This window comes from Macrotis lagotis, chromosome 5 (genome assembly GCF_037893015.1).
Source record: "Macrotis lagotis isolate mMagLag1 chromosome 5, bilby.v1.9.chrom.fasta, whole genome shotgun sequence".
In the NCBI taxonomy this organism is placed as follows: domain Eukaryota; kingdom Metazoa; phylum Chordata; class Mammalia; order Peramelemorphia; family Peramelidae; genus Macrotis; species Macrotis lagotis.
In genome coordinates, this window is record NC_133662.1 from 80,211,023 (window position 1) to 80,230,959 (window position 19,937).

A 19,937-nucleotide genomic window follows, 5' to 3' on the forward strand; every position below is an offset into this window, starting at 1 on the left:
TATAAGCCAATCTAATAAGTATAAGGTAGTACTTCAGAATTGTTTTAATTTGCATTTTTCCAACCAATAGTGATTTATGGCATTTTTTTTTTTTTTTAGGTTTTTGCAAGGCAAATGGGGTTAAGTGGCTTGCCCAAGGCCACACAGCTAGGTAATTACTAAGTGTCTGAGACCAGATTTGAACCCAGGTACTCCTGACTCCAGGGCTGGTGCTTTATCCACTACGCCACCTAGCTGCCCCTGATTTATGGCATTTTTATATGATTATAGATAGCTTTGATTACTTCATCTGAAAATTAGCTATTCATAGTTTTTGATCAATTATCAATTGGAGAATAGCTCCCTTATTAGAAATTTGGTTCATTTCTCTATATATTTAAGAAATGAGTCCTTTAATCAGTTCTTTAACTTGCTTCAAATTTTTTTTATGATTGCTATTTGCCTTCATCCCATTTTCCCCATGTTTATTCTGTTCTCTCTCTTTTCACACTGTCCCTCCTCAATATTACTTTTTTTTGACTACCACCTCTCCTAATCCACCCTCCCTTTACCTGCATCCCCCCACTCCTTCCTCTTATTCTCTTTTCCTTCTACTTTCCTGTAAGGTAAGATAGATTTGGATCTCTGATTTCAGTTATAGGGAACTCCTGGTGAGGATCATTTTTCCCCACTGAAGATGAGCAGTTCTTCTAAAATATATAGCATTAGAACAGTCTACAAAGTGGGGGCCTTGGTCTGACTCCATGGATTGTGTTATTAACCAGTCAGGGAATGGAAAGGTAGGCTGCATTCCAACCTCCTCTGTGAAAACTCTCATACTTTCACATTTAAAAAACTCGAAAGCAGAATTTTCTAATCTGTATAAAAGTCTTCCCAAAAAACCCCCCAATATCAGTATGTTTTGAACCTATTTGTTAAAAATGTAAAAATATAATGCCATCTGATTAGTTTGTGAGAATAATTATTTGATATCAAGGAAGATGGAAATGTATTAGACAAACTTCAACAAAAATTATACAATAATTAGTAAATGGCATTGAAAAACTAGTGTCTTGATTTAGAAAGTTAAGCCAACAATGTACTTCTATTTGGCTATGCATATCTTTCTGCTCTTTTTCAGTTTTGACAGCCTTTAAAACTAAATTCCAAAATAAATTAAACTCTGTACCAGAATTTTGATTTATGTATCATAGTGCCAAATCAAAATTTCAATGAACCTCTTCAAACACTTTGCTCTCATTGATAATTATTGATAATATTTTTAGTGAAAGCAAAGGAAGTTTTTTTATAGCATGAATAAAATATTTTCAAAGTATCTTCCTTTTCTTTTAAAATTTCTATTTTGATGTATTTCTTTTTCTTTTTTTTTTCAAGGCAAAAGGGGTTCACACAGCTAGGTAATTATTAAGTGTCTGAGACCGGATTTGAACCCAGGTACTCCTGACTCTAAGGCTGGTGCTTTATCCACTATGCCACCTAGCCGCCCCTATTTTGATATATTTCTATGTAATTCATTAATTAGGAAAATGACATACACTGAGAGTACCTACTCAAACACTATTAATTGATGTGAGTACAGTGTGCATATATATATATATATAATATATATATAAATTGATATACCAAATATATATATATGGAATCTTTCTATCTATCTATCTATATGTAGGTATATGGAATATATGCCAGGCAAGACTTAAAACCCAGATCTTCTTTAATTCAAACCCTAGGTCTTTACTATGTCATGTTGCTTCTCTCTCCAGATATGTTTTTAGCACTATTTATAGACTTTCTCTTTTAAAAGAAAAAAGGAGCCTTTTGGCTCAAGGAGTATCTTGTTTCATGTTGAAATGGGCAAGTTCATGAAACCCGGGAAGGTGGTGCTGGTCCTGGCCAGACAGCACTCTGGGTGCAAAGCTGTCGCTGTGAAGAACATTGATGATGGGACCTTGGACAGGCCCTACAGCCATGCCTCGGTGGCAGGTATTGACTGCTACCCTCACAAAGTGACTGCAGCAATGGACAAAAAGAAGATTGCCAAGAGATTGAAAATCAAGTCCTTTGTGAAGGTTTATAACTACAACCACCTTTGGGATATCCATTGATATCCCATGGGACAAAACAGTTGTCAACAAAGATGTGTTCCGTGACCCTGCACTGAAACATAAGACCAGGAAGGAGGCCAAGGTCAAGTTTGAGGAAAGGTACAAGATTAGCAAAAACAAGTGGTTCTGTCAGAAGCTACGGTTTTAGAACTACTCTGTTGGTCACTAAATAAAATGTTTATTAAAAATGAAAAAAAAAAGAAAAAAGGAGACTGATCTCAACTTTTATAGTGTATAAAGATTCTAATAGTATTTTTTATAGTCTACCTGAAACTGCTTAATGAGCTAATTAGAAAGCCCAAGTAGTTTTGAGATAGGATGTCATTTACTTTAATGTGTGTGAAATACCATCTGAGTCAGGTATTGAGGAATTTCCAGATATTCATGTTTTCTGTTTGTCATTGCTCCTATGCTAGTCAACCTAGGTGGGATGATAGATTTCATCTATAGACTTCTTCTGGAGTCTGCCTTCAAAAAGTAATGGGATTAACAGGTTGTATACTCAGAAACAAACCCAGTCATTTTATTTTATGTATCTCCTAACAAATAGAGAGATTTGGGCTTCATGCCATGAGGGTAAATAGAACATTAAAGTAAATAAAAGAAAGGGTAAGTCTGAAAAAAACCAATTTCATCCCTTTCCAGTTTCAGGTTAGATGTTGTCACACACTCCTCTATCATTTTATAATTTCAGCTCACAAAAGAGCTGATAACTTTTCACTAGTGAGAACACAGAGTAATAACCATTCTTGTCAATACTTTTCTCTCTAAAATATTGCCTGGGACATTGGTCTTTTTGGAAATTTAAAGGGTATTAGATGCGCAGAAATATTCTTTACAACATAAAAGAAACTATACATGGAAATGAGTGCTCTTATGCTTAATTATGGCAGTGATCTTTTTGTATAGGTTTCAATATATATTAGAGGACAGGAGCACTGTTCCTTTGGAATCTTCTCAGTGCTAACATATAATAAGAATTTCATAAATGTTTATTAATTGTTTGACTAATTAACCATAGGTATAATATGTATCCCTAACCCTGAAGAGCTATATTGAATTTTTTGAGTTTTTTTTTGGTGGTAGGGGGAGAGAGTATTGTTCAGAGAGGCAGTAAGGCAAGCATACATAGTAGAATCAGGAACATCTGAGTTAAAGTCTTGCATTTGACACTGATGACCTCTAATCCCATTGTTATCAGGTGTCACTGGATGGTGTAGACATCCTGGAGGAGAAAGATTCACATTGCTTTGTGGACATCTTTAATGTAATCAGGGCAGCTAGGTGGCACCTGAGTTCAAATGTGACCTCAGACACGTGACACTTACTAGTGTGTGTTCTTGGGCAAGTCACTTAACCCTGATTACCTTGCATCCAGGCCCATCTGCAGTTGTCCAGATTCATATCTAGCCACTGGACCCTGATAGCTCCAGAAAAGAAAGGGAGGCTGGTAACTTAGCACAGCTCCCCTCACTCAACTCCAATCAACTTGCCTATTATGACATTACCTCTCTGATGTCATGGCCTTCTTTGAGAATAAAGGACAAGCATCAGCAGCATAAACTTAACTGATAAGGCACTCCTTCTAATGGAATGTTTGATATCCAGCTCCTCAGCTTCATCCTAAATTGAGGACCACTCCCTTCCTTAATGAACAAAACCAAAAGAAGCTTTTCCTCGTGATAGTCGAAGTATATGAAAACCCCTTTCCAAGACTCCAGTTTTTTGCAAGGGAGGGTGTCTGGATTTCTAACCAACTCCCCACTCTCCCTGCCCCATGCCAGTGTAATCAGTAAGCTTAGAGAAATGTTAATAAATGTTATGCTGACCTAATTCTATTTTGCTCTTTCTTGAAGCCAAACTCTAGAGGTTAACTTTTGTTCCTTATTAGAAGAAACTCTGAAGGTTAACACATTTTAACTTAATTATTATTTTTGAGGTCAGACTTCACAGAGGTGATCATCTTGTGCGACTTTGGCATCTCTGACATTGTGATCTAGTATGAAGAGTACTAGAATTGGAGTAAGAGGACTTAGGTTTGAATTCCATCTTGAACAAATTAATCTATATGGGACTCAGTAGCCTTATCTGTACAATCTATGCTTCTAATTGAAAGATAACTTGTCACTCTGCATTGGGGTTGGAGTTTTCTACACCAAGTTTCCCATCATGAGTAACATCACCAGTCCAGTTTTTCAATCATAGCTCTAGACATCTATGCCCTTGGTCACAAAAAGGCTAGGAGCATGATCAATTTTGTCATGATCTGTCCAGTCATCCCCAGTGGTAAAAGAACTTTAGGCTAATGTTGGTTTGCAAAAGGTCCTCAGAAGAATAAGGAAAAATTCAACCATGTGTTATGTGTCAAACAAAGCTGCATCCCAATGGCCTGGAGTTTGGGCTATGAAAGGATTACCAATATCCTATCCAAAAAAAAGCAGCCTCCTCTTCCTCTTCTATTTTAATCTGTCCCTGGTGGTAATTGTGGGGGAATAAAAAGGAACCTGCGGGACAACTTCAGGGAGGTAAACTAGCTGTGGCTAGAGTGATCTGAGGCACCCTTGTTGCTTCAGAGGAACGCTTCCTGGTTTCCCCCTTCTGAATCATCATTTTAATGGGCTTCTCACATGCATAAAGCCCTGAAGAAAATGAGTAGGGAAGGAAGTGAATGAGCCAATTACATTGGCCTGGAGCCTGAGGAACGCCCTGCTTCAAGGATAAAATCACACCTCTGCAGTCCAACAGTTTGGACTATGGAACCCAGACAAACAATTCTTATAATTCAACAGAAAAAAACAGACCCAAGAGATCCTGTTGACATTTCTTTGCATGGGTGCCAAAATTGTTACTGATTATTTATTTCAGGGTTCTTTTTTTTTGACTGAGATGAGGGGATAACTAAATTCTCTAAGTAGCATCTGTTTAGATGACACAGAAGAATGTAATCCATGCAAAAGAGGTGTGGAATGTCTTCAGCCATTTGTATAGTACTTTCCTCTGTGGTAAATGAAAAAGTACAGGCTTCCTATGAGCAACATCAGAATCCTTGAATTTTGGAGTTGGAAGAAACCTCCGAAGCTGTCTGGTCTACTTGGTACCTGATAGAGGAATCTCTTCTATAATAAATAGCTTCAGGGGTGGTTATCCAGTCCAGTATCTCCTGAGGTAGGCCATTTCACTTTTTGGACATTTGCTTCAATTTGATTCAATTCAAATCAAAGAATCACAGGATTTGTTAAAAGGGATCTCAGGAGTCATCTTGTTCAAACCATACACAAAAGCAATTTCCTCTATAATATACCTGAGAAGTAGTTGTCTAACCTCTGCTTAAAGACCTCCAAGGAGTAGAAAACCCATCACTCATCTTACTTCTGGAGAGTTGAAGTGGCTAGAAAGTTTTCCACAGCAAGCAATCTTCAATTGGTTTGTATTGATTCTGTTCTGCTTTTTGGAGGCAACAGAAGAAATCTAATTCTTCCTTCAAAGAAAACCCTACAAATACTTTTTTTAGGGTTTTTTTTTTTGCAAGGCAAATGGGGTTAAGTGACTTGCCCAAGGCCACACAGCTAGGTAATTATTAAGTGTCTGAGACCGGATTTGAACCCAGGTACTCCTGACTCCAAGGCCGGTGCTTTATCCACTATGCCACCTAGCCGCCCCTACCCTACAAATACTTGAAGACAGACATCATATACCCCCCCCACCCCCACCCCCCCGAATCTAGCTTCATAACTTGTCTTCAGACTAAATATTCCCATTTCTGGTTGCTTTCCTCTATACAGTTTTCAACATATCATTGTCCTTTTTTTTCTTTTTGGTTTTTACAAGGCAGTTGGGTTAAAGTGATCTGAGGCCAGATTTGACTCCAGGGTCAGTGCTCTATCCACTATGCCACCTGGCTGCCCCTCATTGTCCTTCTTAAACCAGAACTAAATGTGATTCTAGATGGGGTCTGATAAGTGCAGACAAAGTTGGAGAGGGGGGGATCATCACCTATTTGTTCCTAGAGACTATACTGCTAATTAATGTAGTTAGTTTTTGAGTAGGTAGTGATGGCTGGTACACACACTCTTGATTGACTGTGAACTTACATTACACTCAGCTTGCTGAACATCTGTGGCAGACATTTTTCAGAACAATTTCTGTTTCAACTAATCAACTTATACTTAATTTAAGTATAAATTGCACCCAAATGCAAAATTTTACATTTATTACTATTGATTTTCATTTGAATAGATTCAGCCCACTGCCAAGAATATGACTCCATCATCTAATGTGTTAGTTATTTCTCTCACCTTAGTGTCATCTATACATTTGATGAGGTGGCCTTGTCTTTATATGTCATTGATAAAATGGTAAACAGCCCAGGGCTTTGCACAGATCCCCTTGAGATTTACTGCCATATGGACAGTGGAGAATTACTGCTTTCAGTGATCTTTCAGTCTGGTCACCTAACCAATCCTGAATCCATCTAATTGTATGATCTGATTGTTGAATGCATCACTCTCCATCTTCTACCCAAGAAGAGTATGAAATACTTTATCAAAAGCTTACTTAAAATCTTAAAATACATACAACTATATCTATAACATTTCTCAGGCATACTTCTTTAGCAGGCCTGTCAAAAAAAGGAAAGAAGGTAAGTCTGTTCTTTATGACCTGATCTTGATAAAGCTGTATTGACACTTTGTAATCACTAATTCTATATCTAGATTTTTGCCAATCATCTCTTTAATGATCCACTTCAGAATTTTTCCTGGAGATAAAGTCAAGATCACTGGCTTATTGTTTGAAAATTTTGATCCATTCCTTTTGGCAGATGATGGTGCAGTGGATAGAGTATTGGGTCTGTAGTTAAGAAGACCTGAATTCAAATCCAACTTCCAACATTTACTAATGAAGATCAAAGGATATATTTATAAAGCACTTTGTCATATAGTAAGTGCTATGCAAATGTTGTTGTTATTGTTAATGTTATAAATGGCTCATGAATACTTAGTCCAGAGTGATCAAAATAGTTTTTTTATTAAAACATCTTAATAAATTGTACACCTCTCAAGGGGAAAGGGGCACCGAATCCCAGAAATGTCAGATGTTATATGCACTTTGAAAAACTTTATTCCTGCCCCTTCATGTCAATTATTGACTGGGGTCACAAATCTAATAGATACATTAGTCCCCATACATTTTCCCCACCCTGCTCATTATACTAATGAGCAAGAACGGCTACTTCCTTGAGCATGTGCAAAGGAGAAAGGTGCAGACCCTAGGGTAACTCAGAACTAGGTGGAACAGACCAGATCTAATCTCAGTTTTTGATCATTTTGAAGCTGTCTTTGTCTTAACTAATACCAGCCCATAGGCAACAATACAGGCAGACCCCCAGTCTTTGTAATGTAAACTAACAATTCTCCCTTCACACTTTTATGGAATCAAAACACCCCCATATTCCTCACAATTAACTTTTTTATTATAAGTCAAATGACTGAAATTCATGGGGGGGGCTCCTAGATTAATTCCTGCATTTTTCCTAATTAGCTTGGGTGTTTTCCCCAATTGATCAATTTTGATTTGTCAAATTCAGGGTATAAAGATCACTGTCCTTTGCAGAGAAAACAAGAAGCAGCGTAAGAATTCTGAAGTTCTTCTTTCCCTCTTTGGTCAATTGTCACTGTCCTATCCATCCCAAGCAAAGGTCTTAGTCCTTCTTTTTCTCCCATTAAGGAAAAAAAAATTTTTTCAATGCAGTTCAACAAGTATTTATCTAAGGTACTACTATCCAGAAGTGCTTTATTCACCCAGGGGTTACAGAGACCAAATAGAACTGACCCTACTCTCAAGGAGTTTACATTATTTGAATAACTCCACTTATTAGGCAGTTTTTCCTTACATTCAGTTGAATTCTGTTTCTCTTTAATTAGATTTGCCTTTTGGGGCCAACAAAGTAAGACATAAAATCACAGCTTTAAAGGTCATTTAATTCAAACTCCTTCACTTTACATAAGAGGAAACTGAGGCCAAGAGGGGTCAAGTGACTTGTTCATGGTCACAGAGTAAGTGAAAGAACCGAGATATGAATAAGATAATCTATCATTCTTTCCAATATACCACATAGTCACTACACCCAATTCCTTTTCCTCAAGTCAGTCCTTTAAATACTTGAAGATAATCATGTCCCCAAAGTCTTCTCTTCCCCAGATTAAATATTTCTAGTCACTTGAGTAGGTCATTGTATGCAAGACTTGCTCTCTGGTCCTCTCAAATTCTTCAGGATCACATTCAGATTCCCTATGATCTTCTAAAAATTGTTGCATCCAGGAATGAATGCAGTACTCCAAATGTGTTTAGACCAGGGTAGAGTAGTTTCTATATATCCTCTTCTTTGTAGGAGCAAAGTGTTTTCCTTATGAGAGTGCCACTCATCTGAGTTTCCACTTATAGCCACTTCCAGATCTTGCTTATAATAATTTTAGTAGCTAGAGGCATTCAGTTTCCTGGATAAGGATAAGATAGCCAATAGGCTCCTAATACAGTCATAAATATTGCCTTTGGGGGAGCTGAAGCAAGTGAAGTCTCTTTATTTCTTATTCTATGTGGCCATTGATGTTATTCTGGCTGAAAGTGAACTTTTGCCTGGTAGTTTGTTAACCACACCTATTGCCCTTTCTCCTTAATTCTTGTCTTTTCTCTTTTGTGTTTTTTTTTAATTACATTTTTATTTATTTTGTTAAATATTTCCCAATTACATTAAATTTTTTAAAAATATTCATCTTTTAATAATTTGAGCTCTAAATTCATTTCTACCTCTCCCCCACCCATTAAGAAGGCATTTTGATTTTTCTTTTAAAATTTTATTTTATTTAATTCATTAAATAATTCTCATTACATTTAAAACATTTTTTACATTCATCTTTCAAAATTTGGAGTTCCAAATTCTCTCTTACCCCTCCCACAAGAGAGAAGGCATCATTCCTCCCTTCTTAAGCTTCTTTCTTCCTTTTCCCAGATCTGTTTAAGATTCCTGAAATTAAAGCAAAAAGGAGACAAAAGGTTGAAAAACTGCTGTTGTTTTTGGCAATGGTGGAATTGGGAGTGGTAATGGGGAGAACAGATGGAATTTGATGTTGATATAGTATAATGCATGCATTTTTTAATATAAACTGAAAAGTGGTGAATATTGTGTATGTGTATATGTATGTTTTGTATATATAAAGCACAATATATGAAGCTTCATTAAAATACAAAAGCAGCTTCTGGCCACATAGTGCCTATGGTATAAAGTCAAAGGAACACTCCTCTGCAGTCATGCTGAGTTGACAAGGAATTCTAATATAATGTATCCAGCAGGGAAATCAGTCCAAATTTAGTTTAAATGAATTGTGCAACTTATTTTTTACTCTGCTGGTTTATTTTCCCTTTAATTCAGTGCACAAAGCTGAAAATTCTGGGTCATTCCATCTGTAAGTATTTGCTTAGTAAGGGATGTGCAGTTTTATTGATCTGAAAGTGCACGTGATCTCAGTTTTTCCACTCCAGCTGTTGACTCTTCTCCTAGTCAAGGTTTTTAGGAATTTGTGGGTAAGTTGTACACTTGTGGTGTTGTCTGGTAAAGACTTGGCCCAACAATGCTTGGCTTGGCTTGGTTCTACGCTCCTTCATCCTCTATTTTTCAGGTCACTGGTGGAGAGGCTTGATTTCTCTGTCTCTGTCTCTCTCTGTCTCTCTGTCTCTCTCTCTCTCTCTCTCTCTCTTCTTTTTCCTTCTTTTTCCTCTCTCCCTTTCTGTTCCCCCTCCCCCTATCCTCTTATACCCTCTCTCTATTCCTCTGTAACATCAGCATCAATAAAACAGACTCTTTTGGTTGGAACCATTTATTCCAATTCACACCCAACAGAGTTCTTTCCAACAAATGATCTGCCAGCTTTTCCTGGAAGTTTGAAGAAGTCCATTAATAGCTAATGGCTAGCACTTTACATACATGATCTCATTCTACCCCCCACACAAACCTGTAAAGACAAATGCTTTTATTATCCTCATTTGAGGAAACTGAGGCTGAGAGAAGGGTCTCACAGTTGCTATCTGAGATGTGTTCAAGTTGTATCATGAATTTTATGTCCTCTATTCTCTACTGCACCACCTATTAGCTACAGAAACATCCCATTTCACTGCTGAATGGCTCTGTTTATTAAAAAGTCTTCCTTGACAGACATTGAGCTTAACCATGCATCTCTTTAACTTCTGAAGAGGCAAGAGTTACAGTGGTACACAGTAAGGCCCCTAACCATGGTGAGTAGGATGCTTCTTCCTACTTTAACATTCTAGACCCAAGCAGAACAAATCTAATCTCTTTTCCATTTTGAAGTTACTATAGCACACAACAGAAACTCAAAAGGAATGAAGCTACCAACATTGCATCCCAACATCTACTGGCCTAATATCATTCCTTTTTAAACATCCCTTTTTTCCTTTTTTCCCCCTTTTTTAGTATTTATCTTGCTTCATTTTTTGAATAATTTATTTTTGCATTGATATGAGCTTTTAAAATATTTTATTTATTTGTTTTTCCAACTGCATGCAATGGTAGTTTTTACCAATCTTTTTTTTTGTAAGGTTTTGAGTTTTATATTTTTCTCCCTCCCTTCCTTCTCTTCCCCTCCCCCAACAGAAAACAATCTGATATGATTCTTATATTTATGGATATGGAAAGAGGAAGCACCTTTTAGTGTGGTTCTCTTTAATTCTTTAGTGGACCTAGAAATACTAGGTAATAATAAAGCCAACACTTGGAAGGTACCAACTATGTGTCAGATACTGAGTGAATATTTTACAGATATGATCTCATTTGTTTCACACAACTCTGGGAAGTAGATGCTATTATTATTCCCATTTTACAGTTGAGGAAACTGAGGCAAACATAGGCCACGTGACTTGTTCAAGGTCATACAGCCAAGAAATGTCTGAGGCAAAACCTGTTTCCAAGCCCAGGTTGTCTCCGCTTCATCACCTAGTTACCCCATGATTCTGGGTATTCCATGACAGCAGTGACAGGGGCCAGAGAATTATTATGTTCTTCATTCTGTGACTCTGAGTCCTGGGGAAAGGTAGCTAAAAGGTCATGGTCAGCTTGCTTTAGAGGATATGATTTAGTTAAAGCTCCTTGGTGGGGGTGGGAAGACAGTAATACCTTTGCATTTTCCCCTATGTGAATGACACACTTTTAGGAGGCTTTAACTGGAAGCTCCATGTGCACGTGAAGGTAAGACTGCTCAGGAGGGGCTCATGACTATGTTTGAAGCAGGTTGTTGTCAGGGTGATCTGCTTTAGAAGCATGAGAGTGATGGAATTGTAGAGCCAAGTTTCCAAAGACTAAACCCATAAATTGAGCAGTAGGCACTGGGGAGTTGAAATTTAGAAGTTATTAGTTTTAGCAGCAGTTATTGAAATGTATTGTTCACATGACTTCTTACTGTCTGGCATGTTCTTCCATTGCTATAATGTTTACATAAGAGTTAAAGAACATTGCATGCAATTAAATGTATTGAATTGTAATTCATTGCATTCTGAGACCACATATGTCTTAACAAAAAAACTCCTTTTGTAAAGATGAGCAAAGCACCTGCATTGTTTAGTTCTCTACCTATCCAGTGCTAGTGAGGGGATCTAACATGACAGAAAACTGTAGGCAATGAGAGAGCCTCAGGAAAGCAAATAGTAAACTATTCAATAGTGAGAGCTGGCAAGTCCCCAGATAGTAGATCCAAAGGATAGACAAGAAAACATGATTTAAAATCAGGAATTATGAATCTAGTCAAGAGGCAGTCCTTACAGAATACGGTCAGTAAAGCGATGCTGAGAGTCTAGGGTCTTGACTAATGACATTTTGTTTCAGTAAAATAATTATCTACAGGTAATGTTATTTTATTATGACTTCATTCCTACCCCTCAGTCAACTGGCACAAAGGTACCTATGGGCTCAAATAGGCACAGAAAGAATAGTACATTTGTCTTGTAAATTCTTATCTAGTTATGGATAGAGATAACCCAAACTAGTGGTATTTTGTTTCCCTGTTGATATGTAATATTAAGGAAAACTGCTGAGATGGTGGTATTGGATGGACCCTGTACACTAAGGTGCCTATGCACAGGTAGAAGAGTACTGAGTTCAGTATTGGGGAGCCTTGCCTCTAATATTAGGGGGGCTAGGTTCACTTTTCTCACAATATGACTCCTTAAATTCCAACTAGGCACAAATTATTTAAAACTTAGGTTTTTCCCAAGAAGAAGAAGAGTTAAAAAGATACTCATTTTATGATATGAATTAGTTGGGACAATAAACAAAATAAATGTTAAAATATAAAAGATTCTCACATGTATACATTAGCAGTAAGAATTATACTAAGCAAGAATCAGTGCCAGCTGCTGTTATACTCAGTTGAGAAGCTGATACTTAAAGCCATTTAAACCAATTGGTGGGTTGGTTTATTCTTTATTTTTTATTTCACCTTGGTTCTTCACCATTCAAACTCACATGTCTTACTTGGGCAATGCTAATTAGCTTCATCTTGGTGGGACCTGGGACCTCCTTGCCTTTTCAATTCACCATGTCAGTGAGTGACTAGAGTTCACTGTGTTGATATGGTCAAACTTATACTTTAGGAAAATCACATTGGCAACAAAGTGGAAGATGGTTTCAAATGGAGAGAGCCTTGAAGTTGGGATACAATTAGTAAATTATTGTGATAGTCTGGGCAAAAAAAATGATGAGAGCCTGAAGTAGGTGGTAGATGTGAGTAGAAAGGTGGGGTTATATATGAATGATGTCGTGGAGGGAGAAAGGATTGAGCAACTGATTAATTGGGGTTAGGGAGAGAAGGTGAGGATGCCACCAAAGTTACAAATCTGGGTAACTTCAAAGATGGTGGTGTCCTCAAAAATGATTCAGAAAAATAGTATTCTTTTTTTTTTTCTTTTGGGAAAGACAATGAATTCTATATTGGATATGTTGGGTATAAGTTGCCCAGAAGACATCCAGTTCAAAATGTCTAGTAGGCAGTAAGATGATGTACAACTGGAGCTCAGGGGAGAGACTGTGACTGAACATATAGATCACCTGAAGAAGGATGATAATTAAACCTGTGGGAGCTGATGAAGTAATTAAGTGAAAATATATAGGAAAAAATGAGAAAAGGGCCCAGAGGAGAGTCCTGGGGGAAACCCAGTTACTTGGTATGACATGAATAAAGATCCAACAAAGAAAACTGAGAAGTGGTCAGACTAATAGTAGAGGGATCAGGAGAACCTGAAGGAGTGAGGAGAGAGTATCCAGGACACCATGGTCATTAATGTCAAAAGCTGTAGAAAAGTTGAGAAGGATGAGAAAGAACTAAGAAACTAGCACTTAAAAGATTTTTGGCATTTTTGGACAAAACAGTTCTGAAGAATGATGAGTTCAGAAGGCAGATTGAAGATGGTTTAGAAAAGAATGAGAGGAGAGGAAGTAGAAGTACTGAGTATGGATGGCTGAGAAAGCCTCTCAGGATAATACTTAGCAGGTTCAGGAGGCTCAAGTGAGGGGTTTTGAAGGATGGGGGAGACATGGGATTATTTGCAGGCAGTAGGGAAGAAGTGACTAAATAAGAGACTAAAAATTAAAGAGATGGGGAGGGACAGTAGGTACAAACTACTGGAGGAGATAGAATGATATTAAAAAAAATACTTTTTTGGATTGAATTGAATTGACCGCAAAATCTTAATCACTTTCAATATAAAAAGAGGAACTTTTGCTTTTTACCATGTAGCCTGGAGCTCTCTTACTGTCTTTTCAATGTTAAAATCAATTCTAGGTCACTAGACATAACATCTAACAATGCTTTCATGAGAATAATTCTCTGCTGTTGCAATATGGTAAGGCCAAGAAAGAGATGAACATTTCTGAAATAATGCAACTTCCCCATGAAAGGCATCATTTATGAGCAAAGAACTCATGTTGACAGCTCATGGAGAGCTTAGATTCCTCAGGCAGTTTTACTTCCAGACAGCTTTCCTCTAGCTAGTTCAAGATGTGGGGCAATATGGGATTCTAGGGAGATGATCATGAGATTTGATTAGTTTAAAGAGGTCATTAGGGAATTCTTTTAAAATTAAAATTTTCTGTGAGGTTGGCACAGTGTATATTCAAGGATTTGTAGTGGCAGACAATTTAGGACAATAGCACTTAATGCCCCTATTTCTTAATGAACAGAGGTATAGCATAAGCACTGAACAAAAGATTTGAATGTATCCTCATATTATATATATATGTATACATATACATATATATATATATGGAGAGAGTAGGGTGTGTGTGTGTGTGTGTGTGTATGTGTGTAAAATTAAGGACATAGGTTTTTCTATGAAGGTCTTTTCACTAGTAAAAATTGTATAGCATGACTGTTGAGGTAATTGGGGAAGACCTTAACTGTCAAGACAGCTATAAGACTTCTTTCTCAATTTATGTATTATTCCATTTTTCTAGGTAACTTTCTATAGATCTATATAAGGATTAAAATGTAAATTCTATGAAGGCAATCATAGTTTCATTTTTGTTTTTCCATTCCCAGAATAGTACTTTACCTAATACAGGCACTTAAGAAATATTGTTCAATTGAATTGAGAGCTGCCAGAGACCATACAGGTCAGTTTGGTCCCTTCATTTTACCCCTGAAAAACTGAGACACAGACATGTTATGGGCTTGTTCACACAAGTAGAAAGTGGCAAAGTCAGAATTTGAATTTCTTATTGAAGTCCTCTAACTTCAAAACCAGGCTTCTTTTTGCAATATCCTGTTACTTTTATATTAAGGAATAAATAATTGCTACCTCAGCATTATTTGACATTTTGTGGCTAAGAGCAGTTTCAACTATGTAAGGCAAAGCAATAGTGTAGAAGCAGTGATTTATATTTATCAAAATTTACTGGCATAGCCCCAGAAGTCAATAGCAGTTTAATGTTCTGGGAAGTATCATTATTCTAGCATGTTATGGTATCATAAATTTAGAGCTGGAAGGGGCCTTGGAGGTCATTTAGTTGTATCTCTATAATTTGCAGATGAGGAAACTGAGGCCAGGAAGGTTCAATGTATAGGGAGCTATCAAAGTTTTTTTTGCTGGCTAAGATATAGCACCCATGCTTGGAAGTTTTAATGCTGACATAGATTCATAATAAAGGCAGGTAGAAAGAGTATAATACTCTTGCTCTACTGTATGTTTTGTTCAGCCAGAAAGGATCTTGGGAATTTGTAACCTGTCAGATAGTTGTCTGAGACAAAAGACTAATATTAAAGTTCTGGCTATGAGTTAGGGAAAAAACCAATCTTAGTCTTGAGACTCTTTGACAGGCATTTATTAGCTGGGTGTTATTGTCTTTGGCTATGACTGTCAGTCTACCCTTATTAGGGAAAGATACCACTATACCCTAAAAGACTAAAACTAGGATGACTACAGACTGCCCCAAAGAGATGATGCTCAGAAACTAGTAGCAAGGGGCAAGATTCAAAAGCAATCCCTGGATCAGTTAGTGCTGCATCCAGTAGAGAGCTGGGAAGCTTAGGGAAAAGGGAGAGATAAGGAACAGTAGAGACATGTTGTTCAGTGGGGGTGCAGTGATGACATAACACAATGTTCAGTTGCAGGTCCATCAGAAAGAAGACTAAAAGAGAAAACTGTGATAACATTGACAGAAAACTTGGTGGCCTTATAGTATTGGAGGAGTCAGTTGTTCCTTCACATATATGATCCAGTTATATTTGTCCCCTACATACAATGTGATCCTAGTGTGTTTTCACTCTGCCCATTGATGGTGAGCACACTTGTGGGAGAGTGCACTCCAGATTAATGGGAGAATGTTCCATGATCCCCTTCCTCATTTCATTTCATGAAAAACTTATGTTCTGAAAAATTAAGTCCCCTGGCTAACAAGGGCTTGCAAGCTACAGTCTGGAGAAGAGAACTTTAAATTGTGAATACTTTTTTCTGGTGTCTCTGTGTGTGTGTGTGTGTGTGTGTGTGTGTGTGTGTGTGTGTGTGTATTTTCCTGGAAGCATGTTCAAGGTCTAAGTAGAAAATGGCAGAGTAAAGTGTTAAGTGAAAATACTATGATTCTGAATCTAGAATTCTCTAGAATCTAGAATTCTCTCTACATCATGTAGACCAAAATCTCCCAATTCCCTTGCTCAAGCTCTCTGGTGGCTCTCTGGTTCTAGCTGCTCACCATATTGATGCCAATCTTAGTGAAGATTAATTTAACCTTATGGCAGCTCAGAACTTCCTAGTTCAAGTGATCCACCAGTCTCAGCCTCTCCATTAGCAGTGATTACAGGTCTGTGTCACCCCACTCAGAGAAACTTCTTTTTACAGTAGGCAGAAAAGAAGCTCAGCAATAGTTGCCTGATATGGAAAAAAAAATTATAAAAATTGAGTAGCCTAAAAAAAAAGAATAAACCTTTGACTTTGCTTTTGTAGTAGGAGCATAGTGTATGGAGCAAGTCTAATATTTAGACAGAATGACTGCTAGGAGTTCTGTTGCAAGAGCCTAAGTGGGTGACATTGGGAGTTCTGGTTCATATTTTTCTATTCACTTGGTCACCTTCATCAGATCTGTCTAGGGCTTGCTGAATTTGTTCTATGAGATCATTATCTGGCCTCACATTGAGGATGTCATCAAAATAGAATAGTAGAAGGATTATAGGAATTTGTGTGACATTGCTAAATTAAAAAAAAAACTTACATATTTACTATAAAATACCTTTCAATAAGTGATTGGACATCTGTGGCAACATATATGCTTGTTATCAAGATTGGGCAAAATCAAGTTTTTCAAAGACCTTTCCTTCTAGAAAGAATGCAAGGAACTCATTAACTGCAGGATGTAGATTTTCTGAATTTACTTTCATCTTGTACATAGCTAGTGATGAACATGTCTATAGTATTCTGAAGCATTTTACCATAGATCTAAATAAGGCATAACTTGAACTTCACAAGCAATTTATTTATTTCCCCAAAGAATTCCTTTACCATTAGGATTCAATAGAGGCAGGATGGATATAGTCCATTAGATATGACTAAGCAGTTTCAGGACATCCTATTTAAAGTGCTTAAGCTCTTTGTTGTTTTTCCTTAGAGCAAAGAAGCATATTGCTAGCTTTCAAGAGAATTAGTATAATAGCCTAAAACAGAAAGAAGGATGCTTGTTGTCCCTTATAATTTCTTAGAGAACTTAATGACAAATCTGTTGACAGCTTATAGTAACTAAGCTGTACTAATGGTATAAATACTTCAGAACCTGATCCCCAGTCTCACTTAGCTGCTTCCAAAAGTTTTTGTCTCATTCCCTTGTAATGATGAGTGTGTGTCTCCACAAAGGGAATCCTACTCATTCACAGCAGTGTCCAGAAATATAAACTGAGTGATCTTTCTACTCTTTTTTTTTTTTAAGATTGTTGCAAGGCAAATGGGGTTAAGCAGCTTGCCCAAGGCCACACAGCTAGGTAATAATTTTTTTAGTGTTTTTTTATTTTTTAATTTAAATTTATTTTTATTAAAGATATTATTTGAGTTTTACATTTTCCCCCCCATCTTGCTTCCCTCCCCCCTCCCCCCACAGAAAACACTCTGTCAGTCTTTACTTTGTTTCCATGTTGTCCCTTGATCCAAATTGGGTGTGATGAGAGAGAAATCATATCCTTAAAGAGAAGAGAAGTCTAAGAGGTAACAAGATCAGACAATAAGCTGTTTTTTTCTAAATTAAAGGGAATAGTCCTTGCACTTTGTTCAAACTCCACAGCTCCTTATCTGGATACAGATGGTACTCTCCTTTGCAGACAGCCCAAAATTGTTCCCAATTGTTGCACTGATGGAATGAGCAAGTCCTTCAAGGTTGAAGATCACTCCCATGTTGCTGTTAGGGTGTACAGTGTTTTTATGGTTCTGCTCATCTCACTCAGCATCAGTTCATGCAAATGCCTCCAGATTTCCCTGAAATCCCATTCCTCCTGGTTTCTAATAGAACAATAGTGTTCCATGACATACATATACCACAGTTTGCTAAGCCATTCCCTAATTGAAGGACATTTACTGGATTTTCAATTCTTTGCCACCACAAACAGGGCTGCTATAAATATTTTTGTACAAATGATGTTTTTACCCTTTTTCCTCATCTCTTCAGGGTATAGACCCAGTAGTGGTATTGCTGGGTCAAAGGGTATGCACATTTTTGTTGCCCTTTGGGCATAGTTCCAAACAGCTCCACCAACAGTGTAATAGTGTCCCAGATTTCCCACATCCCTTCCAACAATGATCATTATCCTTCCTGGTCATACTGGCCAATCTGAGAGGTGTGAGGTGGTACCTCAGAGAAGCTTTAATTTGCATTTCTCTAATAATTAATGATTTAGAGCATTTTTTCATATGGCTATGGATTACTTTGATCTCCTCATCTGTAAATTGCCTTTACAGCTAGGTAATTATTAAGTGTCTGAGGTCAGATTTGAACTCAGGTACTCCTGACTCCAGGGCTGGTGCTCTATCCACTGCTCCATCTAGCCGCCCCTATCCTTCTACTCTTGAAGAATGCATGATGACCTCAGAATCTTTGACTAACATCCTTGGAAGAGCACTCCATAGAAAATATCTACACTGGGGCTTGTTACCCTGAGTTGACATTCATTTTACACTCAGATCTTTTTATGAATAATTTGACAAATAGGACATAGTCTTCAGGTGTCCTGTTGTTGGTCAATCTGAACATGGAGATTTACTGACTTGTGAATAATGAAGATCACCTAATTTCTGGCAGTGTGACTTTATATAAAAATTTATGGGCTTCCTTTGGATTTTGAAATACCATATTCTTCCTTTTTCTTGATGAATCTTCATTCTTCATTTTTGATTTGGCAAGCAGACTCTTAGTATAACTCTCTATAACCTTAAAAGATGGATGGTATGGTGGAAAGACTGCCAAATTGGGAGTCAGATGTATTACATTTAAAATCTTGCTTTTCCATTAATTACATTTGTGATGCTAGGCAAGTCACTTAACTTTTCTCTGTTTCCTCATCTGTCAAATAAGGGTGTTGGAACAGGTGGAATAGGGAATTTTCCAGCTGTATATTTATGATGCTATGACTTGACTTACATTTGAACTAATCACTAGATATTGTGGTTTCTGCATGTTTTTCATGTTCTGCTGTCTTGGCAAGAGCATTCAGCCTAGGTTCTATACTATCATCTTTATATTAGAAGTTATTCCTTTAGTTTCTAAGTAATATAGAAATGCTATTTCATTGCCTGAGCCTCTGTCTATCTAGGATATATTGGAGTATGGGTAAACATGCCAATTAGGAACAAATATATGCATACAGACATATGTGTATATATGTGTGTGTGTGTGTGTGTGTGTGTGTGTGTGTAGATATGTCTAGGTATATATTCCTAATTGATCTCCAAGTTCCCAATCTTTCCCTTTCCCAAAATAATTTTCCTAAAGTACAGGCCAGACTATGTAACTTGTTTGTTCAAGAAACTTTAATGACTTTTTATTGCCACTAGGATAAAATAAAAAATTATCCATCCACCCATCTACCCTTCCACCTATCCATGAATATAAATGTATGTATACATATACACATACATACATACATACAAATATATGTGTATGTGTGTATAAAATTTGACAACTACAATGATCCAACAGTCAAGTGTGGTATTATTTGACTATAATCCTTGTAGATTGATCTCTTGAGTTCTGAATTTCTGGGGGACAAACACACATATACAAACATACACACACACACACAC

The 19,937-nt window shown here is 37.1% G+C and overlaps 1 pseudogene; it reads left to right on the forward strand.

The window, feature by feature from the left end:
* Window positions 1-1,680: 1,680 nt before the first annotated feature.
* Window positions 1,681-19,735, forward strand: LOC141487674 (large ribosomal subunit protein eL27-like; annotated as a pseudogene).
* The last annotated feature ends 202 nt before the right edge of the window (window positions 19,736-19,937 follow it).